The following is a 26,644-nucleotide window of genomic DNA, read 5'->3' as shown; positions in this document are numbered from 1 at the left end:
CAGGTGGCAGCCCGTCAGGCCCACCTTCCCGGATGAAACCCGGGAGAACGTGGCCGTGGCCAGAAAGGGAACCGAGAGGGAAACGTCCACATGGGCCCCGCAGGCCTAGAGTGAATTATTTAAGCTGTTCCCGGTGTTTAAAGAGGTTTTTCAGTTTTTAAAGAATGTTGTAAAAAAATATCAGCCCTTGTTAACTCCCTCATTATATGCTTTTTTCTCCTCAGCTGAACAAGCCATGTTTCCTGAAACTGAGGAGCTATGTAAGTGTTTAAACATGTGTCAAGTGTCTCATAAATAATACAAATTCATAAAGAAGAGGAGGAAATTTAAGTGATACCTGAAGTACTTGGCATGGCTACGTTTCACTATGGGGTTATTTTTGGCTGTGGAATTGTAGTAAGGAAACTACTGGGGGATTATGTGGCACCTCATGGAGCCCATCCCTTTTCTTAGCTCGCTCGCTTTGAGTCTGTAGGCTTCCCTATCTAGCGGTGCCTTTGTCCAGTCCATGAAAGACGTTCAGGTGCTCTGCAGAGTCTGTAAAATAGAGAGGTAATACCTAATCAGTATTTGGGAGTCACCTTCCTGTCTTTTCCTCTCAGCTCCCTCTCCCTCCAAGTGTCCGCTACTGTGACATTGCTATCACACCTGGCACCCCCTTGTTAGAATGGAGGTTAGTGCTGCTTCTGGGGGGGGGGGAGAAAAAGACAGTAGGAGAGATGAGGTCTGGGCTTTAATTTGAGATCTGGGTTAGCAAATCATTTTAAGTTTTTGTCTTCTTTCTCTTCCCTAGAAAAGCTGAAAAAAGATGTGGCCCTAACACAATTTGAGATCCTCTGGGAAGACTAAGTACAGAGTGTTACTTTGCGGTAAAATGACATATGTTGTTTTAAAATTAGATTGAACTTTAGGGTTACCCCCATACTTCAGTTCCTTGGATGACATTTTTCTATTGATCATCATTCTGGGGAAGATTTCTGTGGGCATTCTATTTCTAGCCGTTTTAAAATGTCTAAACGCATGTCAGGCATCTCTTCTGCGTACATTGTTGCTGCTGCTTCTGGATATAGCTGGTGATGGATGTAATGGTAATGCAGATGCCAGAGCTCTGCAGTGTTCATTGTTGATTGTCCATGATATTTGTTGTCAGGGGGTTCCAAAATACTCTGTCAATGGTTTTAATATAAAGAGCCATTTTTGTTATTTACAGTCCTCTCTCTCCTTAGAACCTAACTTTGAATCTAAGGTGGTCTGAGCAAGGAATAATGCCTAGTCTCAGGAACATTCAAAATTACTCATCTCCTCTAAGCACCAAGACTTTGTTTCAAGATCAAGCTACCTAATCTTCTCTTTGCTTAAGATAATAAGTTTACTCCCCGGAGGTTTCTCAGTCTCTCGTGTAAATAGATTTCAGGTGGTTGTCTTACTATTCTTTCAGAATTGCTCGGACATGTGTGAACCTCAGAGATGGAAACAGCTTAGACTGTATACTTGGGGAAGAGTTGGGGCTACTCCCCTTCCCAATAAATTCACTCAGAATCAGATCTGTATATATGCTGGTAAATTCCCAGGTTGGCAGATGAAGACTGCTGAGGTTAACAAATACCTTTTTGATGTTTAAACAGTCCCTAATAAGAATGCCAACCATCTGTTGAAAGCCAAACAATAAATAGTGAACAGAATAGTCAATGCATAGATAATTTACTCATTTGTTATTTGTTCTTAAACATTAGCCAATTGTCAACAAATTGATATCCAGGCACTCTTTGAGCCAAGCCTCTGTTGCTAAACTCAGATAGGACATTTTGATCTTTTTCTTTGTGTGCTACTCCCCATTCCGTAAGAGAACACTGTGCCTCTTTATAGGAGAAGATGTACATTATTTACTACGGTATCAGGTAGCTTGTTCTCTAATGGTGGAGTTAAGGCAGTTATGTAAAATGATTAAATAATACAAAGTAAATAATATTAGAGTATGGGGAGTGACTAAATAATATAAAGCATAATGAGTACCTTAAAAGAAATGTTCATACATTCTTCAAAGTGTTCAAAGATGGATAAAATAACATCAGAAACTGTAAAAGGAACAACATTTAGGCTTGCCGTATACTTCCCAACATCAACAAGAAACGTCTGAAGACAAAGGACTACTATCTCGAAAGGAGCAGAGAGAAAAAAACTGTAACCCAGAATGCCATACCCAGCTAGCTGTTATTTAAAAGTGAGGGCTAAATAAATATGTCTTCAGACCGAAAAAGTGGGAAATTACCACTTGCCTTTGATAATGACTGTAGGAAGTTTTAGGAGGTACAGGAGGAAAGAGTTTGTTGATTCCAGAAGGACAGAGTGGGCTACAAGAGGAAATGATGCACAAAGAAGCTGTTCATTGACATGTGGGAAATCGAACAGTTATTGCATATATAAAATAATATGATGATCACTAGTTCAGGGTGTTTACAACATGACGGTCAACACAACTTACCCAAACTGAGAGAATCCGATATAGCAGTTCATGATAGAAACTCTTAGCAAACTAAAAACAGAAGGCATCTTCCTCAAGCCAGATAGAGCATCTACAAAACTCTCAGCTCACATAATACTCAAAGGAAAAAACTGAATACTTTTTCCCCTCAGATTGGGAATAAGATAAGGATGTTAGCTCTCACCATTTCTATTCAACATTGTACTGGAGGGCCTAGCCTTGTAGCCACTTGCAATAAGTCAAGAAAAAAGAAAGAAAAGGCATAAGGATTGGTAAAGAAGGAATAAAATTTATTTGCAGAGGACACAGCTGTGCTGATAGAAGATCTAAATGAATCTACAAACTATCAAAAGCAATAAGTGCATTTAGCAAGATTAACTAGATACGAGGTCAAAATACAAAAAATCACTTGTATGCTAGAAAGACGCAAATGGGAAAGGAAATTTTAAAAACACCATTTATAATAACATAAAAAAGGTAGAGAAAAAATCTAACACAGATATGAAGAGGGAAGTAAGTAATAATAATGAATACAGAAATGAATGCACTAGAAATCAAAGAAGCAACTGGGAGGCTCAAGAAAATGAAAGTTCATTCTCTGAAAAGATTAATGAAGTACACAAACTTTTTTGGTTAAAATTTTATTTGTGAGAGAGAGAGAGCTCGAGCCAGGGTGAGGGGCAGAGGGAGAGAGACAAACCTGGCCCCCACCCCCAGCAGGGGCCCGATGCAGGGCTTGATCCCAGGACCCTGAGATCATTACCTGAGCTGAAGTCAGACACTGAGCCAACTGCGCTGCCCAGGCGCCCCGGTGAAATAGACAACATTTTAATTAATTAATTTTTTTTAAAAGATTTTATTTCTTTATTTGAGAGAGAGAATGAGAGACAGAGAGCATGAGAGGGAAGAGGGTCAGAGGGAGAAGCAGACCCCCCGCCGAGCAGGGAGCCCGATGTGGGACTCGATCCCGGGACTCCAGGATCATGACCCGAGCCGAAGGCAGCCGCCCAACCAACTGAGCCACCCAGGCGCCCAACATTTTAATTAATTTAAAAACATTGGGGCACCTGGGTGGACAGTCAGTTGTACATCCAACTCTTGGTTTCAGCTCAGGCTGTGATCTTGGGGTCCTGGGATCAAGCTCTGTGTTGGGCTCCACGCTTGGCCTGGGGTCTTGTTGGGATTCTCTCTCCCTCTCACTCTGCCCCTTCTCTCGTGCTCTCTCTCTAAAATAAATTAATTAAAAAATTAATTAAAAAATTAATTTTAAAAGGCACAAATGTACGATGCTAGGAATTTTTAAAGGAGACAAACTATAGATATAGCAGAGATTTTTTTCAAAATGATAAGAGAATTTAGGAACTTAGGTAGTACGGACAATTTCTTAGGATAATATAACTTATCCAAAGTGAGTACAGCAAATACTGCCAAATGACAATTCAAAATCCAGCCCTCTTTCTCCTTTATTAACCTAGCTCTGATTTTGTTTGGAGTAATGTGCCCAAATACAAATACTTCCCTAAATTCCTTTGTGGCTAGATAAGCCATGTGACACAGTTTTGGACAATGAGAATGAAAGCTTTTGATTTCCTGATATGGGTGTTACCTCTTTCTGCTTCAGTTTCTTTCTTACCTAAAAAAACTGAGAACTGGAAATATAAGCAGCTATTCTGAGTCCAAAGTGTACCAAGCATGAGATGAAGACCTGTAAGCTAAAGGTAGTGGAATGGAAAGTTAGAGCCTACTTTCCTGACAGCATCATTAAGGAGCTATGTCTTCTCTGGACAGTCTTAATCTAGCCTTATTATGTGAGGGAAAAAAGTAAGCTCTTTTTTTTTTTTAAACGGAGTCAGTTTTTCTGTTATTTCCAGCCTAACGTATTCTTTACTTGATGCATTGCTTTAAGAGGAAATTGACAACCTGGGTGAACATACATCCATTAAACAAATGGAATTATTTGTTTTAAAATTTTCCACAGTCGGTTAAGTGGCTGCCTTTGGCTCAGGTTGCCAGGGTCCGGGATGCCAGGGTCCTGGGATCCCGCCCCTCATTGGGCTCCCCGCTAAGCAGGGAGCCTGCTTCTCCCTCTGCCCCCGCTCCTGCTCCTGCTTTCTCTCCCTCTCTCTCTCTCTATCAAGTAAATAAATAAAATCTTTATAAGAAAATTAAATTTTCCATAGTAAAACATACCAGGCCCATGATGCTTCTATCTATTTATTTATTTGTTTATTTCCCATAATGCTTTTATTTATTTTTATTATTATTTTAAAATTAATTAATTTGACAGAGAGTGCACTTGCGAGCACAAGCAGGGGGGCAGCAGAGGGAGAGGGAGAAGCGGGCTCTAGCTGAGCAGGGAGCCCAACGCCGGGCTTGCTCCTAGGGCCCTGGGATTATGACCTGAGTTTAAGACACATGCTTAACTGACTGAGCCACTCAGACACCCCTAAGTTGTTATTTGTCATCCTTATTGCCTATGTAGAAAATCTAAGAAAACCAAACCATTAAAATTAATAAGAGAATTCAGCAAAATTATAGGCTACAGGATCAGTATGCAGAAGACCAACAATATTCCTATGTGCCAACAACAAACAAGTTGAAAATCCAGTTAAAAAAATACTATATGACAGGGCACCTGGCTGGTTCAGTTGGTAAAGCATGCAACTCTTGATCTTGAGATTGTAAATTTGAGCCCCACATTGGGTATAGAGATTTGTTTCTTTATTTTTAAAAGATTCATTCATTCATGAGAGAGAGAGAGAGCAGGAGGGGCAGAAGGAGAGGAAGAGAGAATCTGAAGGTGACTCTGCTCAGCACAGAGCTTGACATGGGACTTGAACTCACAACCCTGAGATCATGACCTGAACCAAAACCACGAGTCAGACATTTAAGCTACTGTTCCACCATGGCGCCCCTAGAGATTACTTTAAAAAAAAAAAAAAAAAGAAAAGAAATACCACATGAAATAGTGAAAAAGCTATAAGGGACCTTGGAATATATCTAACAAAAGATGTTGAAGATCTTTATGGAGAAAATTATAAGAATTTATTTAAATACATAATGTATAAACATAACATGCTCATGAGTGGGAAGACTTGATTTTATAAAGATGTAATTTGTCCCTGTGGTAACCCATGCATTCCTTGCAGTTGCACCATAAGTCCCAATACTTCTGTATGTGTGTGTAATTTGATAGGTGGATGTTAAAATTTAAATGGAAGAGGAAAATGTCAAGAATTTCCAAGATGATTTTGAAAAATGAGTGATTTGTTCTGCCAAATATAAAGATCTGATGTGAAATTTTAGTAATTATACTGTTGTGACATTGGCACAAGCTAATAAACAATGGAACAGAGGACAGTCATGTACTTATAGTAATTTGGTATGTGACACAGGTGATATTATGAATCAGTGGGATGGTATATTCAATAAAGAGTGCTGAAACAATAAGCTAACTCCATATAAAAACTATAAATCCTTACCTCAGGGGCACCTGGGTGGCTCAGTTGGTTAAGTGTCTGCCTTCGGCTCAGGTCATGGTCCCAGGGTCCTGGGATGGAGCCCCGCATCAGGTTCCCTGCTCAGTGGGGAGCCTGCTTCTCCCTCTCCTCCTAGCTTGTGCTCTCTCTCACTGTCTCTGTCTGTCTCTCTCAAATAAATAAAATCTTAAAAAAAAAATAAATCTTTACCCCATCTATATACAAACCACATTCCAGTATTAAAACCTTAATTTCAAAAGCAAAACTTAAACATTTTTAGAAAGAAAATACAGAATACCTTTATGATCTCAAGAGGGATTTCTTATACTAGACACATAGAGCAGTCATCCTAAAATAACTATTTGTGTGTTATCTAAGAAATTCTTTTTTTTTTTTAAGATTTTTATTTATTTCAGAGAGAGAGTGAGAGCATGAGTGGGAGGGGCAGAGGGAAAGGAAGAGAGAATCTCAAGCCAACTCTGCGCTGAGCACAGAGCCCGATTTGGGGCTTGATCTCACGACTGTGAGATCATGACAGGAGCTGAAACCAAGAGTCAGACGCTTAACCATCTGCACCACCCAAGTGCCCCATCTAATAAATTATTCTTTTTTAAAATAATTTTTTAGAGATTTTATTTATTTACTTGAGGGAGAGACAGAGATAGGGATAGAGAGCACAGGGGGGGAGGAGAAGCAGACTCCCCGCCAAGCAGGGAGCCCGATGTGGGGCTTGATCCCAGGACCTTGGGATCATGACCTGAGCCAGAGGCAGATGCTTAACAACTGAGCCACCCAGGCGCCCCTAATAAATTATTCTTAAACATATTTGGCATATTTGGTTAAGTTTCTGTAAAACAAACAAACAAACAAACAAAAAACAGATGCTCAAATACAGCAGCCAATTAGATAGTGATTTAACTCTCTTTCACATAATAGTTCAGGGTAGGTAGATGGACTTTGCTCGGTGAAGCCATCCTGGAGATCCAGACTAGTTACACAGCTTTGTTATCCTCAACATGTAGCTTGCAAGGTGCTGTAGTTTTTAGCATTTAGCATGACAACGTGAAGGAAGGTGAAGAGACAGTGACTGAACAGTGTGTGCCTAGTATCTGTAGGCTTATAACCAGAAGCAGCACACATTATTTCCAGGCACATTCCATTATTGGCAACTGAGTCACCAAGTTGCAAGGGAGGCTGGGAAATGTAGCTTAGCTCAGCAGACATATGTCTGGCTCTAGCTGTTATTGTGGAAGAAGGGGAAGATGGCTGTTGGTGTCACTGGAGTGGATGAGATGCTCCCTGCAGCTTATTGTGATCTGGATCGTGGCCTCTGTTTCTGGTCTCAGTGCCCGGTGGCCAATACTCAGTAGACTCGAAGTAGTAAAAATAGGCCCCAGTGCAAAGTCTAATGTAGGCTTACCCCCAAGAACAACAAAAAGAGACTTTTTGTTGGTATACCCATACATAGGTATATCACTTTATGACCAAATAGCATTTTTTAAAAAACTTTAAAAATCCCAACACTTATATATAAATATTTTTTGGAAAAGTTAAACTCAAAAGCAACATATTATAAAAAGTAAACACAGGGGCACCTGGGTGGTTCAGTCAGTCAAGTGTCTGACTTCACCTCATGTAATGATCTCGGGGTCCTGGGATTGAGCTCCGAGTCAGGCTCCCGACTTAGCCGAAGTCTGCTGGTCCCTCTCCCTCTGCCTCTGGCCCCGCTTGTTCTCTCTCTGTCAAATAAATAAATAAAATATTTTTTAAAAATTCCATAAGCACAATATTTTCCCACTACCATCAGTGTTTAAATTATAAACTAACTTAAAATAGTTTTTGTGATAACCCATTTTAGGAAAATTTTCTAGGTTATACAACTTCCATTTTTTGAGTTGCTTAAATTTCTATCCTAATTAGTAGTAACTAAGTTAAATGTTTTTTTTTCCTTAAAGATTTTATTTTTGAGTAATCTCTACACCCATCGCTTGGGGCTGGAACTTACACCTCCCAAGATCAAGAGTCACATGCTCTCCCGACTGAGCCAGCCATGTGCCCCTGTTAAATGTTTCCTTATTGTGATCCCGAAGTGGTCTTGGTCCATTTTTTTAAGCTTTTATTTATTTATTTATTTGAGAGAGAGAGCACACACAAGGAGGGGGAGTTGGCAGAGGGAGAGGGAGAAACAGGTTCCCTGCTGAGAACTCTGGGATCATGACCTGAGCCGAAGGCAGACGCTTAACTGACTGAGCCACCCAGGCGCCCCGTCTTAGTTCATTTTAATTAAGAGAAAGAATGTCTTTTTTTCTTTTAATTCTAGTATAGTTAACATACAGTGTTATATTAGTTTCAGGTGTACAGTATAGTGATTCACCAAGTCCATACATTGTCCAGTGCTCATCAGGACAAGTGCACTCCTTAATCCCCATCACCTATTTCATCCATTCCCCCACCCACCTCCCCTCTGGTGACCATCAGTGTGTTCTCAGTAGTTAAGAGTCTGTTTCTTGACTTGTCTCTCTCTCTCTTTTTTCCTGTGCTCATTTGTTTTGTTTCTTAAATTTCACATATGAGTGAAATCATATGGCATTTGTCTCTCTCAGACTGATTTATTTTACTTAGCATTATGCTCTTTAGCTCCAACCATGTCATTGCAGATGGCAAGATTTCATTCTATTTTGTGGCTGAATAATATTCCATTGTATATGTATACCACATCTTCTTTATCCATTCATCTATCGATGGACACCTTGGCCACTTCCATCATTCACTATTGTTAAATCTTTTTTTTTTAAGATTTTATTTATTTATTTGAGAGAGAGAATGAGAGAGAGAGAGAGAGAGAGCATGAGAGGGGGGAAGGTCAGAGGGAGAAGCAGACTCTCTGCCGAGCAGGGAGGCCGATGCAGGACTCGATCCTGGGACTCCAGGATCATGACCTGAGCCGAAGGCAGTCGCTTAACCAACCGAGCCACCCAGGCGCCCCATCATTCATTATTGTAAATAATGCTGCTAGGAGAATGTCTTCCTATAAATACACAAATGGGTTTCTCAAAAATAGAATTCAGGGGCGCCTGGGTGGCTCAGATGGTTAAGCGTCTGCCTTCGGCTCAGGTCATGATCCCAGGGTCCTGGGATCGAGTCCCACATCGGGCTCCCTGCTCCTTGGGAGCCTGCTTCTCCCTCTGCTTCTCTCTCTCTCTCTCTCTCCCTCTCTGTCTCTCTCCCTCTGTCTCTCATGAATAAATAAATAAAATCTTTTAAAAAAATAGAATTCAAAAGAATGCATTTGGGGGCGCCTGGGTGGCTCAGTTGGTTGGGTGACTGCCTTCGGCTCAGGTCATGATCCTGGAGTCCCGGGATCGAGTCCCGCATCGGGCTCCCTGCTCGGCGAGGAGCCTGCTTCTCCCTCTGACCCTCTCCCCTCTCATGTACTCTCTCTCCCATTCTCGTTCTCTCAAATAAATAAATCTTTAAAAAAAAAAAAGAATGCATTTGGGTAAAAAACATTCTCTTATAGGAGTGCCTGGGTGGCTTAATCTATTGGCGTCTGACTGGTGGTTTCTGCTCAGGTCATCTCATGGGTCATGGGATTGAGCCTTGCGCAGGGCTCCACGCTCATGCTTGGGATTCTCTCTACCCCTCTCCTGCCCCTCCCCCTTCCTTCGTGTGTGTGTGTGTGTGTGTGTGTGTGTGTACACACCTGTGTGCTCTCTCTCAAATAAATAAATCTTTAAAAAAAAGATCCACGTACTCTCGTAGTAAAACTTTATAATTCTCTTAGCAAATTTATGGATTTTAATTTTTTTTAAAGATTTTATTTATTTATTTGTCGGGGGAGGGAGAGAGTGCTCACTGAGGGAGTGGCAGGCAGGGGGCGAAGCAGGCTCCTTGCTGAACAAGGAGCCTGATGTAGGACTCAGTCCTAGGACCCTGGGATCATGACCTGAGCCAAAGGCAGATGCTTAACCAACTGAGCCACCCAGTGTCCCAAATTTATGGATTTTTAGTTCTTTTTATTTTAATGAATTTAAATAAAGCAGTAATTGCATTGCTAAAAGTTGTTAGATTATTTGAAGTTTTCTTTTGCCATCTTGTGTGTATTTCTCACATTTGAATTTTCCTACATTTGCATATCAGTGCAGAAATAAGAAAGGAAAGCAAGTCAACTACTCTTGGGCCTTGAGATTAGGGAGAAATTTTACTGAATTAATATACTAAAACAGGACATGATAAAATCTTTTGACTATGAAAAACATATAGGGGCACCTGGATGGTGCAGCCAGTTAAGTGTCAACTCTTGGTTTCTGCTCAGGTCATAATCTCAGGGTCATGGGATTGAGCTGCATGTCATGCTCCATGCTCAGTGCAGAGTCTGCTAGAGATTATCTCCCTCTGCTCCTCCCTCTGCTCATGCTCTCTCTCTCTCTCTCAAATAAATAAATAAAATCTTTAAAAAAAAACCCAAAACATATACAAAGACAACTTTAAACATCAATTAAAAATAAATACAAATAATAAAAACTTATGTATAGCAATAAATACCACAAGCAATGTGAAAGACCAATGACTAAGTGGGAAAAATATTTGCAATTCATATTACAAAGGGATAAGATCCCTAAAATATAAAGAGCATTTAGAAATAAATCAAGACCAGAGCAACAACCCAGTAGAAAAATGTAGAAAATATTTTAACAGATAGTTCAGAAAAAGAAATCTTTGTGAGAAGATGTTCAGTCTCACACATGAATTAAAACCATACTGAGATAAAGAATTTCTCACCTATAATATGGGCAAAAATTCAGAAGTTTGATAACACACTTTGTTGGAGACATGGTGGGAAAATAGGCACATTGCTGGCCAAGTACAAAAAGGTACAAACTTTGTGGAGGGAAATTTGGCAATATATAGAAAGCTTACATTTGATTTACTCATGTTTCCTATTGCTGCTGTAACACATTACCACAAACTTAGTGGCTTGCCCAACACAAATTTATTATAGTTCTGGATGGGTCTAGAGGGTTGCATTCCTTCTGGAGACTCCAAGAGAATATTAATGTTTATCCCTTCATGGCCAGAGATTATATAGCTTTGAATCCATCATAGTGCATTGAGTATAAACTCAGTAAATACTTATTATTGGTGACAATATAAATAGTAGTGATCCTTTCAATTAAACACCTTTATCTTTTGTTTTTCCCTAATTTTTTATTTTGAAACTTTTTTTAAAGTAATCTCTAGGGCGCCTGGGTGGCTCAGCCGGTTAAGCGGCTGCCTTCGGCTCAGGTCATGATCCCAGGGTCCTGGAATCGAGTCCCGCATCAGGCTCCCTGCTCAGCAGGGAGCCTGCTTCTCCCTCTCCCTCTGTCTGCCTCTCTGCCTACTTGTTCTCTCTCTCTCTCTCTGTCAAATAAATAAAATCTTTAAAAAAAATAATAAAGTAATCTCTAGGGGCACCTGGGTGGCTCAGTCGTTGAGCGTCTGCCTTCGGCTCCGGTCATGATCCCAGGTCCTGGGATGGAGCCCCGCATCAGGCTCCCTGCTCGGCGGGAAGCCTGCTTCTCCCTCTCCTGCTTCCCCTGCTTGTGTTCCCTCTCTCGCTGTGTCTCTCTCTGTCAAATAAATAAATAAAATCTTTAGGGCGCCTGGGTGGCTCGGTCGTCGAGGGTCTGCCTTCGGCTCAGGTCACTGTTCCAGGGCCCTGGGATCAAGCCCCACATCGGGCTCCCTGCTCCGCGGGAAGCCTGCTTCTCCCTCTCCCACTCCCCCTGCTTGTGTTCCTACTCTCGCTATCTCTCTCCATCAAATAAATAAATAAAATCTTAAAAAAAGATTTTATTTATTTATTTGAGAGAGAATGAGAGATAGAGAGCACGAGAGGGAAGAGGGTCAGAGGGAGAAGCAGACTCCCTGCTGAGCAGGGAGCCCGATGCGGGACTCGATCCCGGGACTCCAGGATCATGACCCGAGCCGAAGGCAGTCGCTTAACCAACTGAGCCACCCAGGTGCCCCTAAATAAATAAAATCTTAAAAAAATAATAAAATCTTAAAAAATAATAATAAATAAATAAATAGATAGATAGATAAAGTAATCTCTACACCAAACATGGGGCTCGAGCTCATGACCTCGAGATCAAGAGTCCCATGTCTATCAAGTGAGCCATCCAGGCCCCATTTTGAAACTTTTCAAACATATTTGCATGAGCGATTTGACCTCATGAAACTTCACCCCAGCATGCTAAGATTAAGAACATTCTCGGGCGCCTGGGTGGCTCAGTTGGTTGAGCAACTGCCTTCGGCTCGGGTCGTGATCCTGGAGTCCCGGGATCGAGTCCCGCATCGGGCTCCCTGCTCGGTGGGGAGTCTGCTTCTCCCTCTGACCCTCTTCCCTCTCGTGCTCTCTATCTCTCATTCTCTCTCTCTCTCTAATAAATAAATAAATTCTAAAAAAAAAAAAAGAAAGAAAACATTGTATACTTTAAAAAAAAAAAAGAACATTCTCCCATATACTACCATATCACAACTTAGATACCATCTAATATCCAGTTCATATTCCAATTTCTCCAGTTGTTTCAACAAATGTGTTTTATAGGTTAAAAATGACACAAAGTTTCTAAATTGTTATCTCTTTAATCTTTTTTGGTCTAAAAAAGTCCCTCACTTTTTGTTTTCTTTTTATAACATTAGTAGTAAATGTTTTTTTTCCTTTTTTTTGTTTTTTGTTTTTTTAAGATTTTATTTATTTCTTTGACAGAGAGAGAGAGAGCGAGACAGAGATAGAACAATGAGCAGAGGGGTTAGGGAGAGGGAGAAGCAGACTCCCCACTGAGCAGGGAGCCTGATGCGGGGCTCAATCCCAGGACCCCGGGATCAAGACCTGAGCCACGAAGGCAGACGCTTAACCGGCTGAGCCACCCAGGCACCCCCAGTCTACTTTTTCTTATAGTATGTCTCACATTCTGTGTTTGATTGTTTCTTCATGGTGTCATTTAACCTGTTCTATCCCTTCTCTTTTCTATAAACCTAGATTTTTTTTTTTTTTTTTTTTAAGATTTTATGTATTTGAGGGCGCCTGGGTGGCTCAGTTGGTTAAGTGACTGCCTTCGGCTCAGGTCATGATCCTGGAGTCCCGGGATCGAGTCCCACATCGGGCTCCCTGCTCAGCAGGGAGTCTGCTTCTCCCTCTGACCTTCTTCCCTCTCGTGCTCTCTATCTCTCATTCTCTCTCTCCCAAATAAATAAATAAAATCTTTAAAAAAAAATAAAAAAATAAAAAAAGATTTTATGTATTTGAGGTGGGGGGAGAGGGAGCAGAAGCAAGGGGAGGGGCAGCGGGAGAAGAACAAGCAGACTCCCTGCTCCATGTGGGGCTTGATCCCAGGACCCTGAGATCAGGGCCCCAGCTGAAGTCAGACACTTAATTGACATAGCCACCCAGGTACCCCAAGTCTAGAGGTTTGCTTAGACTCAGGTGAAATTCATGATGTCATTTTGTTCCATTATTATCATTGCTACATTCGGTCACTAGGTTAAGGTGGTGATTGTCAGTTCTCCCTATGGTAAAAGTACATTTTCTCCTTTCTAGTTAAAAGTAATCTATGGAGTGATACTTCACTATGGAGTGGAAATATCCCTTCACTCAATGAATAAACACATATTTAATTGTCTTATTTGGCCTGCTATCATGTAGGGTTGATTCATATTCATAGGCTCAAGATCAAAAGACACTTCCATTTAGAACAGTGGTTCTCAACTGGGGGTGATTTTGCCCCTCGGGGAACATTTGGCAATGTCTGAAGACATTTTTGGTTGTCACAACTGAGAGGGGGTGCATACTGGCATCTAGTGGGTAGAGGCCAAAGATGCTTTGTGTGTCCTGCAATGCACAGGAAAGCCCCCCTAGCAAAGAATTATTCAGACCAGAATGTCAGTAGTTCTGTTGAGAAATTCTAGATGTAGAATTAAGCTTCTTTCTCACACACAGTTCATTTCAGAGACACTAGTAAAGTCTTAGAGCCTATCTTCAGCAGTGGTAGAAACCAAGTAGATGTTAGAATCCATCACAATTTTACCATGTTTCAAACCAGGTAGATTTTTACTGCCCACCTGTTCTGTCTTTCCTTTTCCTTTATAGGTATCTTCTCAAGAAGGATTTGAATTGCTTTTCTCTACTTTTTTTAAGGATTTTATTTTTAGGGCGCCTGGGTGGCTCAGTTGGTTAAGCGACTGCCTTCGGCTCAGGTCATGATCCTGGAGTCCTGGGATCGAGTCCCGCATCGGGCTCCCTGCTCAGTGAGGAACCTGCTTCTCCCTCTGGCCCTCCCCCCTCTCATGTGCGCTCTCTCTCTCTCTCTCTCATTCTCACTCTCTCAAAATGAATAAATAAATCTTTAAAAAAAAGGATTTTATTTTTAAGTAGTCTCTACACCCAACATGGGGCCGGAACCCACAACCCCAAGACCAAGAGTCACATGCTCCACCAACTGAGCCCGCCAGGTGCCCCGCTTTTCTCTACTCTTACTAAACTAACATAAGGAAGAAAAGAAGAAGAAGAAGAAAAAAACAAAACACCAGAATTAACGCATTGAAGCATTTTTGTCTGCTTTTGTGTTTCCTAGAAGACTTTATAATGTCATCTTAGAAGCCCCAGAACCAGGGAAGAGAAAATGAAGAAAGAGAAATATCAAGTTAAGAATTCACTGTTACAAAAATGGTCCAGAGAGAGTAACCAGAGTTCAAGAAGGGGCAGGAGAGTGCAGAGGGCATTTCCACTCTCACACCTGTAAGTTATTAATGACCTTTGAAGTGATTGTTGATGGAAGCACTTGTATATTTGAGCTGCTTCATATGTATACTTAGTGTATTCAGAGAACTGCCTAGCTCTGGAGCCCTGAAATATCTTCAAGCTGCATCTGAGATCAAATGGCACAATCCATGACTTGGGAATATCATGTAGCCATGTGACATGTGGAAGGATCCCGAGTATGAGAACCAATGCCTAAACAGTTACACTGTATATTTTTAACTTTGAGAGATTTAGCATTACTTCCATAACTTGTAAAATAGCAATCTCAGAATATAATGTCCCACAGTTTCAAGATAAGGTGGTAAGAGGAAAAGTTTTTATACATCTATTTTGGGTTCCTGTACTTAAAAGGTTAGAACATAAGTGCCTTATTTTCATTCAGGTTGTTGTTGGAGAGCTTGTAAGGCATTTGCTTGTCTTAGGTTTTGAACTTGTCCGGGGACAAAGACATTGCCTTTCCCTGTTGAGGGCTGAGTCAACAGTTTTGTTTGCACTTAACAAATAGGGAGTCACCCAAGTCTGACTTTTCTCTCCTGTGCCATGGAGTGAGCATGTGAATGCATCCAGCAGCTATAGTTACATTTTTGGAGGAAGCAGCAAGATCTCTAGGTCTGTGGTTTTATTTTAATTTTTTCCCTATCAGTATTTCTTAAAATTATTTTTCATGCTATTTCACAACATACTTTCTTTTTTTTTTTAAAGATTCTTTTTTTTTTTTTAAAGATTTTTATTTATTCATGAAAGAGAGAGAGAAAGAGAGAGGCAGAGGGAGAAGCAGGCTCCCAAGGAGCAGGGAGCCCGATGCGGGACTCGATCCCAGGACGCTGGGATCATGACCTGAGCCGAAGGCAGACGCTTAACCATCTGAGCCACCCAGGCGCCCCTCACAACATACTTTCCAACTAGAATAACATAGCAACTGTCAGCCTGACATGGTATTAAGAAATAATCCCAAGGAATTCAGTGGAAAATTATAGAACATGATTTACTTCCTAAGTATAATTTTTACTTCTTTTTTTTAATGAGTCTTTTAAGGATTTTGTTTGTTTGTTTATTTATTTATTTATTTATTTATTTATTTATTTATTTATTTACCAGAGAGAGAAAGAGAGAGAGAGAGAGAGCACAAGCAGGCAGAATGGCCGGCAGAGGCAGAGGGAGAGGGAGAAGCAGGCTCCCCGCTGAGCAGAGAGCCCGCCATGGGGCTCAATCCCAGGACCCTGAGATCATGACCTGAGCTGAAGGCAGACGTTTAACCGATTAAGCCACCCAGGCACCCCTAATTTTTACTTCTTAGAGTAGGCAAGTGTTTTAGTTGAGCAGTTTGATTAGAAAATAGGAATTAAAACATAAGAATCTAAATCCATTGATTATTCTTTACATTTTTTCCTGTATTTGCTCAATTTCTGTAAAATATGCAAAATTGAAGAAATGATGACATAGTATATGTCATTATTCTTTTATATCATTCTCTATTAGTGGAAAGAGGGAATAAGAAAGGGGGGATAGGGGATGCCTGGTTGGCTCAGTCGGGAGAGCATGTGACTCTTGATCTTGGGGTTGTGAGTTTGAGCCCCACATTGGGTATAGAGATTACTTAAAAAAAATCTTGGGGTGTCTGGTCAGCTCAGTTGGTAGAGCATGTGACTCCTGATCTCAGGGTTGTGAGTTCAAGCTCCACATTGGGTGTAGAGATTACTTAAAAATAAAATCTTAAAGGGATGCCTGGCTGGCTCAGTCTATGGAGCTTGCAACTCTTGGTCTTCGGGTTGTGGGTTTGAGCCCCATGTTGGGTGTAGAGATTACTTAAAGAAAAAATAAAATCTTTATTAAAAAAACCTAGGGCGCCTGGGTGGCTCAGTTGGTTAAGCGACTGCCTTCGGCTCAGGTCATGATCCTGGAGTCCCGGGATCGAGTCCCACATCGGGCTCCCTGCTCAGCAGGGAGTCTGCTTCTCCCTCTGACCCTCTTCCCTCTCGTGCTCTCTATCTCTCATTCTCTCTCTCTCAAATAAATAAATAAATAAATAAATAAAAATCTTTAAAAAAATAAAAAAAATAAAAAAACCTAAAAAGTAAAATTTTTTTTTAAGATTTTATTTATTTATTTGTCAGAGAAAGAGAGAGAGAAAGCAAGAGTGAGGACAAGCAGGGGGATTGTCAGGCAGAGGGAGAAGCAGACTCCCTGCTGCGCAGCGAGCCCAGTGCAGGACTCGATCTCAGGATGCTGGGATCATGACTCGAGCCGAAGGCAGGCACTTAACCGATTAAGCCACCCAGGCGTCCCTAAAAAGTAAAATCTTAAAAAAAAATCTTAAAGAAAGAAAGGGGGAATAGGAAGATGGTCACAGTAATTATTCTAATACCTGGGGTCTTATCTGTTGTCATTGTCAGTACCTTTCCTTTATCTTTGAAATTCTCATTATTCTTTATGAAAGAGATTAATTTAGAGCAACACCAAAGCTAACAAGGATAGTGCAAGAAATTATAGGCCTATCTCCTTCATAAATCCTAAGTAAATCTAAGCAAACTAAATCCATTGATGAGTAAAAGTGATGAAATACATCATGACCAAATTGGATTCACCCCAGAAATGCAAGTTAGTTTAACATTTGAAAATTGATTTTTATTGCAGTTAATATATATATAATTTACTAGATGAGACTAAAGGTTAAGAACCATATGATCATCTTAATAAATGCAGAAAAATAAAATGAGAACACTCTAACCAAGCTAGAAACATAAATGAACTCCCATAAGCTGATAAAGTCCACCTCCAAAAAATTCATGGCAAATATACCATTGACCCTTGAACAATATGGGGATTAGGGCTGCTGACGCCCCAGTTGAAAATCTACATAAAACTTTTGACTCCTCAAAAACTTAACTACTAATAGCTTACTATTGACCTGAAGCCTTACCAATACATAATCAGTTGACTGACACATATTTTGTAGGTTTTATGTATTACATACCGTATCTTTACAATGAATAAGCTAGAGAAAGTAAAATGTTATTAAGAAAATCATAAGGAAGAGAAAATATAAACTATAAAGTGCTGGTACTATATCAAAAAAGTCCTCATACAAATGGACCCACACAGTTCAAACCCTTGTTGTTCAAGGGTCAACTGTACTTAATTGTGAAATGTTAATAACATTTATTTATATCAGGAACAATACAGAGATGCCCCAAACCATCATTTCTATTCAAATTGAAAGTATAATTTTTGCAAAGAAAAAATTGACATTTTTACAGCTGATATGATTGTTGATGTAGAAAAGTTTAAATCAACAGATTAACCATTAAGATAAATAAGAATATTTAGCAAGGTCTTTGGATACACAAGCACTATTAAAAACTCAATTACATTTAAACACCGTGAAAAATCTGTTAGAAATATAATTTTAAAATTTCCATTTATTAGGGTCATCTGGCTGGCTCGGTCAGTGGAACATGTGACTCTTGATCTCAGGGTTGTAAGTTTGAGCCCCATGTTGGGTATAGAGATTACTTTAAAAAAACTTTAAAAATTTCATTTATTACACTACAAAAACTTTTGCAGTGGCCTTAGAAAAATGTAACAAAAAGAGTTTATTCAAGAGATCTAAATAAATGTAAAGCTATTTTATGTGAATAGGCAAGATTCAATATTGTAAGAATGCTAATTCTGCCTAAAGAGTCATTAGAATTCTAATGTCCCCAACAGAGTTTTCCTTTGAATTTAAGATGCTGAATCTGTAATTGACATGAAGGAGAAAGTTCTAACAATATCAAGACTCTTCTAATGAAAAACAGTAAGGTTGTTACAAGATCTTAAAATTCACACGTATAGTAATTGAGCATATTGAACTGACAAAGGAATAGAGAAACAGACCAGTATAACAGAATAGAGAATCAGATCCCCCACATGTATGACCATATTCGGACAGTAAGGACACCGGAAATCAGAGGGTAGAAAAGATGGTTACTGGGGTGCCTGGGTGGCTCAGTCAGTTAAGCATCTGCCTTTAGCTCAGGCCATGATCCCAGGGTCCTGGGATGGAGCCCCATGTTGGGCTCCCAGCTCAGTGGGGAGCTTGCTTCTCTCTCTCCCTCTGCTACTCCCCTTGCTTGTGCTCTCTCTCTGTCAAATGAATAAATAAAATCTTAAAAAAAAAAAAAGGAAAGAAAAGATGGTTATTGAAAAAATGGCCCAAGTTCGGTTCAATTAGAAGAAAAACAAAGTCAGGGGCACCTGGGTGGCTCAGTCGGTTAATCGGCTGCTTCAGCTCAGGTCATGATCTCAGGGTCCTGGCACTGAGCCCTGTGTCAGACTCCCTGCTCAGTGGGGAGTCTGCTTCTCCCTCTGTCCTTCCCCCTCCTCATTCTCTCTCTCTCTCAAATAAATAAATAAAACCTAAAAAAAAAAAAAAAAGAAAAAAGAAAAAGTCTGGTCCCTACCTCAAACCATAAACAAAAACTAATTCTGAGTAAATTAAAGATTTAAATATGAAGGCAAAGCTATAAAACTTTTTTAAAAAAGATTTTATTTATTTATTTGAGATAAAGAGAGAGAGAGCTTGAGCAGGAAGAACAGCAGAGGGAGAGGGAGAAGCTGAGCAGGGAGCCCGATGCAGGGCTTGATCCCAAGACCCTGATATGACTGGAGCCGAAGGCAGACACTTAACTGACTCAACCACAAACAATTCAAACCAAAAATGAAAGATTAATCAATTGGATTACATCAAAATGAAAAAGTTCTGTTTTTTTTTTAGATTTATTTATTTGTTTAAGAGAGAGAGAGCACTCGAGAGAGAACAAGCACAGGGAGTGGGAGGGGCTGAGGGAGAGGGAGAGAAAGAGAGAGAGAGAAAATCCCAAGCAGACTCTCCACAGAGCACTGAGCCAGATGTGGGGCTTAATCTCACGACCCTGAGAACATGACCTGAGCTGAAATCAAGAGCTGGCACTTAACTGACTGAGCCACACAGGTGCCCCTTGTTTTGTTTTGTTTTTCAAAGATTTTATTTTTAAGTACTCTCTACACTCAGTGTGGGGCTTGAACTTGCAACCATGAGATCAGAAAAAGTTCTGCTTAAAAAAAGACATCAGGGCGCCTGGATGGCTCAGTCATTAAGCATCTCCCTTCAGCTCAGGTCGTGATCCCAGGGTCCTGGGATTGAGTCCCACATCGGGCTCCCTGCTCAGCAGGAAGCCTGCTTCTCCCTCTCCCACTCACCCTGCTTGTGTTCCCTCTCTCGCTGTCGGTCTCTCTCTCTCTCTCTCTGTTGAAAAATAAATAAAATCTTTAAAAAAATTAAAATTAAAATAAAAATAAAAAAGACATCAAAAAGAGTGAGAATATGAACTACAAACTGGGAGAATATAATTCTAACATATATAATCGAAAAATGATTATTATTCAGAATGTATAAAAAAAGTTTTACAGATCAATATGAAAAAGAAAACCCAATAGAAAAAAGAGCAAAATATATGAGCAGGCATTTCACTGAAGAGAAAGACAAACATCCCATAAGTATATGCAAAGAGATCAAGCTCATTGGTAGTGAGGGAAATGCAAATTAAACCATAGTAAGATTCCATTCATATTTACCAGAATGGAAAAATTTTAAAGTTGGATAATACCAAATGCTGACAAGGGTTATGAAACAAATATTTCTCTCATCCGTAGCTGATGGAAATGTAAATTGCTACAATCACTTTGGAAAACATTTTAGCATTATCTAGTGGTAGCTGACAGTTCTAGTCACCTGTAAAGCTGAACACTGGTGCATACCAGCAGTTCCATTCCTAGGAATGTATCCTAGAGAAAGCTTATGAATATGTTTTTCAAGATATAAGTACACAGGGGCACCTGGGTGGTTCAGTTGGTTAAGTGTCCGTCTTCTGCTCACCCAGCACTGAGCCCCTGGGCAGGCTCTGAGCTCAGCAGGGAGTCTGCTTGTCCCTCTCCCTTTGCCACCGCGCCCCCCCCCACCTGGGCCTTGCTCATGCTTTCTCTCTCTCTCCCAAATAAATAAATAAAATCTTCAAAAGAAGGAGATACAAGTGCACAAATGCCGAGAGCAACATTATTTAGTAATGAAAATAGGAGCACCTAAAAACATAGGAGCAACACGAATGTTCATCAGATAGTAGCTGGATTAATAGATTAGTGTACTATAGTTGTACACTCACCTATTTTATAGCGATGAAAATTAATGAACATTAGCTGTATTCATTAGTATGAATTAATCTCAAAAATGTAGTATTGAGGGGCACCTGGGTGGCTCAGTTGGTTGAGCGGCTGACTCTTGGCTTCAGCTGAGGTCATGGTTTCGGGGTCGTGGGATCCAGCCTCGAGTCGGGCTCTGTGCTCAGCGCAGAGTCAGCTTCAGATTCTCTCTCACTCTTCTTCCAGCTCGTGCTCTCTCTCTCTCTCTCTCTCAAATAAATAAATACAATCTTTAAAGAAATGTGGTATTGAGGGCGCCTGGGTGGCTCAGATGGTTAAGCGTCTGCCTTCGGCTCAGGTCATGATGCCAGGGTCCTGGGATTGAGTCCCGCATCGGGCTCCCTGCTCCTTGGGAGCCTGCTTCTCCCTCTGCTTCTCTCTCTCTCTCTCCCTCTGTCTCTCATGAGTGGATAAATAAAATCTTTAAAAAAAAAAATGTGGTATTGACCAAAAAAAAAGCAAGTCAGAGAAAAGTAAACATTATATCATTCTCAGGGCATTCAGGCTACTGTAACAGAATGCCATAGACTGGGTGGCTTAGAAACAGCAGAAGTGTATTGCTCACAGTTCTGGAGGTTGGAAGTCCAAGATCAGGGTGCTGTTATGGTTGGGTAAAAGCCCTGTTTCAGGTTGCATACTTCGTGTATCCTCACATGGCAGAAGAGGTCAGGGAGCTCTGTGGAGCCTCTTTTATTTTTTATTTTATTTTATTTTATTTTAATGTTTTATTTATTTATTCACGAGAGTCAGAGAGAGAGAGGCAGAGGAAGAGGGAGAAGCAGGCTCCCCGCCTAGCAGGGAGCCCGATGCGGGACTCGATCCCAGGACCCTGGGATCATGACCTGAGCCGAAGGCAGACGCTTAACCATCTGAGCCACCCAGGCGCTCCTGTGGGGCCTCTTTTATATGAGCACCAATCCCATTCATGAGGGTGGCTCCTATGCTCACCTCCTAATACCATCAGTTTGGTGGTTAGGTTTCAATGTACGAATTTGAGGGGACACAAACATTCAGACCATAACACATTCTATTTGTTTAAAATGTAAAAGAGACACATTTAAATTCTACATTGTTAAGTTCTACATACATATGTGATAACAACATGCAGAAAAGGATCGAAGGATTATAAAAGTCATGATGGTGATTATCTAAGCTGGAATAATGGGGGGAGTGGTTGAGAAAAGGCATCATGTGGAATAGGGGCTTCTAAGATACTGAGAGTGTTCTGTTTTAGAAGCTACATCCTAGGTACACAGGTATTCATGTTATTGTTTTTCAAACTGTGTTCATAATATACACTTGTCCATTTGTGTGCTATTTTCATACTAAAATAATTAAAAAGAAGAGTAATTTGTTAAAAAATCAGATATATTACTCTCAGTCCCTTTACCTTTAGCAAGGGTATAAATGAGTCATGTTCTTGGAGATTTATCTTTTTTTTTTTAAAGATTTTATTTATTTATTTGAGAGAGAGAGAGAGAATGAGAGATAGAGAGCACAAGAGGGAAGAGGGTCAGAGAGAGAAGCAGACTCCCCGCTGAGCAAGGAGCCCGATGTGGGACTCGATCCTGGGACTCCAGGATCATGACCTGAGCCGAAGGCAGTCGCTTAACCAACCGAGCCACCCAGGCACCCTGTTCTTGGAGATTTAAAAAGAGATATTTATTTATTTATCTATCTATTTATTTATTTTTAAGTAATCTTTGCACCCAACATGGGCTCAAACTTACAACCTTGAGATCAAGAGTCACATGCTCCACCAACCTAGCCAGCCAGGTGCCCCTTAGGGGGCAGATTTTTAAAATAAAAAGCTTTTTATTTGGAAATAATTTCAAAGTCACAGAAAAGTTGCAAGAGTGGTACAAAAAGTACCTTTTTGGCTTTTCTTCAGATTCACTTATTGTTAACGTTTTGTGGTAAATTGCTTTTTTGTTAGAGATTTCTCATCCCTCTTCCTCTGTTTTTTCTAAATTATTTAGGAATAAGCTGCATACATTATGCCTCTTCGTCTCTAGAGACTTTATTGTGTACTTCCTAAGAGAAAGATCATCGTGTCCCATGAGCACAGCGCTGTTGCTGACTTCAGGAAGTGCCAACAGCGGGTGGCAGCCTTCACAGCATTGGCTTCCCTCCACTAGAGGTTGCAGTGTACATACGTTTGTACGCAGTGTGCAGACAGCATTCAGCTGTTTTCTTGAGTCTTTCATGTGCAGCAGTTCTGGGGCCTTTCTTTGTCTTTTATAACAATAGTAGTTTTGAAGAACACTGAAAAAAATGTTTTTAAAGGAACAGTTCTTGTTTTTAGTTTGTTTGCTGTTTTCTCATGATAAGATTCAGCTTATGACCCTAGTCAAAATGCTATATAAATGATGTATGTTTCTCAGAGTATCACACCTTGAGGTGCCTCATATCTGTCTGTCTCTCATTGGCTACACTAATTTTTTTTTTTTTAAGTAGGCTCCACACCCAGCATGGAGCCCAGCTCGGGGCTTGAGCTCACGAGCATGAGCTCGAGACCTGAGCTGAGATCAAGAGTCAGACACTCAACTGACAGCCACCCAGGCGCCCCTGGTTACACTAATTTTGATAATTTGGCCAAGGTTGCAATTTCTTCACTATAAGGGAGAGGAATTTTTAAAAGAATTTCTTTGGAGGGGCACCTGGGTGGCTCAGTCGTTAAGTGTCTGCCTTCATTTTGGGTCATGATCCCAGAGTGCTGGGATCAAGCCCCGTGTCCGGGCTCCCTGCTCAGCAAGGAGCCTGCTTCTCCCTCTCCTGCTCCCTCTGCTTGTGTTCCCTCTCTCGCTGTCTCTCTCTCTGTCAAGTAAATGAATAAAATCTTAAAAAAAAAAAAGTAAAAAGAATTTCTTTGGGGAGAGCTGTTGGTAGGCTTTGAATCTTGCTCCCTTCCCAGTGGAGAAGTAGGTATGTGATTTCCTCCTTACCTCAAGTCAAAAGTGAGAGGCTTCCACTTGGAAAGCCTAATGTATGTCCTCTGAATTTATCAGGTCACAGTTCACTGATGTCTGACTCCTTTTCGGGAAATCTAGAGATCAAGAGAAGAGCTGCTTAGAAGGGGAGCAGGGGAGACTCTCTAGTAAATTGTAATCAGCGTTCTTCCAGAGTTTGTTAGGCCATCGATGCCTGAGTGTTTCCCATGAACCATATGTGAAAGAGGGCCTGTCTGGGGTCATTGCATAATCTGACTCAAAGGCCACACAAATGAGGAGAAGCAGGAGGAGCCCCATTGAATTCCTAGTGTTTTGGAGTGAATAAGGTACTTGGAATAGAGTGCATCCTTTCAGGTCAAGGGACCGGCAGCTGAGAATCCAACAATGATTTGTAGGGTGCATCTCTTAAGAACCCATGAAGAGCCCCAAAAGAGAAAAGTCAGCTTTAAATATCCGCAGGCAAAGAAGGCATACAACCATCTTATGGTCGTACCAGTAAAGTAAGAACATTTCTTTCTGCCTCTTGGTGGAGGGCGGTGGGTCAGAGAGAAAGGGCAATCAAATCCCAGTAAGGAATGGTAGAAGTTCGGAGAGGGGAAAGAGGGCCATGCCCCCCTCTGCCATTGACAGGAGTTAACCCACTGCAGAGCCCATCTGCAGGACGGGACAAGAGCTAGCATTAAATTATCCGTGAAGCTTTTGTTATTTTATGGGATCAAACATTTTTATTTAAAATGTAATTGAGACTGTGTTGATGATTTAAAGTAACTATACAACCTTTAATTATGTAAGAATGATTTTTTTTTTAAAGAACATGTTTATTTATTTATTTTTTTAAGATTTATTTATTTATTTATTTGACAGAGAGAGACAGTGAGAGAGGGAACACAAGCAGGTGGAGTGGAGAGGGAGAAGCAGGCTTCCCGCTGAGCAGGAAGCCCGACGCGGGGCTCGATCCCAGGACCCTGGGATCATGACCTGAGCCGAAGGCAGACGCTTAACGACTGAGCCACCCAGGCGCCCCTGTAAGAATGATTTTTTTAAAAAGCTTTTAGGTATTTATTTGAGAGAGAGCGAGAGCACACGCGTACACAAGCAGGGGGAGTGGCAGGTAGAGGCAGAGGGAGAAGCAGGCTTCCCGCTGAGCGGGGAGCCAGATGTGGGACTCGATCCCGGGACCCTGGTATCATAACCTGAGCCGAAGGCAGATACCACTGACTGAGCCACCCAGGCGCCCCAGAATGATTTTTTTTTAAAGATTTTATTTATTTATTTGTCAGAGAGAGAGAGCACAAGCAGAGGGAGCAGCATAGGGAGAAGCAGGCTCCCGGCTGAGCAGGGAGCCCGATGTAGGGCTCCATCCCAGGACCCCAGTTTCATGACCCCCGCTGAAGGCAGATGCTTAACTGACTGGAGCCACCCAGGTGTATCACGAATGATTTAGAAAAGCATGTGAACTGCTTTAGTCAGGGAAAAACCATATCTGAATGAATGTTGTTTAGTTGTTTGAAAATCTTTTTTTAAAAAGATTTTATTTATTTATTTGAGAGAGAGAGGGTGAGAGAGAGAGAGAGCACGAGATGGGGGAGAGTCCGAGGGAGAAGCAGACTCCCCGCTGAGCAAGGAGCCTGATGTGGGGCTTGATCCTGGGACTCTGGGATCGTGACCTGAGCCGAAGGCAGACGCTTAACCGATTGAGTCACCCAGGCGCCCCAAATCTATTCATTTTTAAATAGGTAGTACATTACATGATTTAAATAAAAATGACATAAAGAATGTACATGAGGTAATCTCCTCACATCTGTCCCCATCCACTCATAACAATTCTCTTACAGGTAAACACTTTTATATGTTTATTGTTAAGTATTTCTTTATGCAAATGTAAGCAGACATGAATGTTATGCCCCTATCTCTTACACAAAAGGTAACATACCTTTCAAAAGTTTTTTTTTTTAATTGCGGTAAAATATACATTACATAAAATTTACCTCCTTTTTTTAAAAAAATATTTTCTTTATTTATTTTAAAGAGAGAGCTCCAGAGCAGGGGAAGGAGCAGAGGGGGAGAGGGAGATAATCTTTAGCCGACTCTGCTCTGAGTGCAGAGCCCGATGCAGGGCTTGATCCCACAACCCTGAGATCATGACCTGAGCTGAAACCAAGAATTGGATGCCTAACCGACTGAGCTGCCCAGGAACCCCAAAATTTACCCTTTTAAACAACAAGGGGAGTTGCTAGATCATATGATAACTTTGTTTACCTTTTTGAGGAACTACCAAGCTGTTCTTTTAGAATGGCTGTACTATTTTACATTCTCACTGGGAGGATTCCAGTTTCTCCACATCCAACACTTGTTATTTTCTGTTTGTTTGTTTTTGGTAATAAGCCTTCCTGGTGGTGTGAAGTGGTATCTCATTGTGGTTTTGATTCTCATTTCTCTAATGGCTACAGATAGCAAACATCTTTTCATGTTCATATTGGCCATTTGTATATTTCTTTTTTATTGTGGTGAAATATACATAACATTTTACCATTTTGACCATTTTTAAGTATACACTTTGGTGGCACTAACTACATTCACACTGGTGTGCAACCATCACCGCCATCTATCCCAAGAATTTTTTCATCATCTCAAACTGCAACTCTGTACCCATTAAACAATAACCCTTCATCCCTTTTTCTTCCCCCAGCCCCTGGCAACCATCATTCTA

General features: G+C 40.8%; 1 long non-coding RNA gene across 2 annotated transcripts; it reads left to right on the top strand.

Moving 5' to 3' along the window:
* Window positions 1-23,371, top strand: LOC141373039 (uncharacterized). 2 transcript variants are annotated; one of them, XR_012378670.1, is made up of 3 exons: window positions 1-260; window positions 14,580-14,743; window positions 22,963-23,371. It is a non-coding gene; the product is annotated as an uncharacterized lncRNA (long non-coding RNA). The 2 variants fall into 2 exon arrangements; XR_012378669.1 differs by lacking the exons at window positions 14,580-14,743; window positions 22,963-23,371 and adding exons at window positions 794-869; window positions 14,363-14,451.
* Window positions 23,372-26,644: the final 3,273 nt, after the last annotated feature.

Source organism: Callorhinus ursinus, unplaced genomic scaffold (genome assembly GCF_003265705.2).
Source record: "Callorhinus ursinus isolate GAN/ISIS: 27379988/994484 unplaced genomic scaffold, GSC_fseal_2.0 scaffold7, whole genome shotgun sequence".
Taxonomy (NCBI): Eukaryota; Metazoa; Chordata; class Mammalia; order Carnivora; family Otariidae; genus Callorhinus; species Callorhinus ursinus.
Note: the sequence above shows the minus strand (reverse complement) of the source record. Positions and strands in the feature narration are given on the sequence as shown.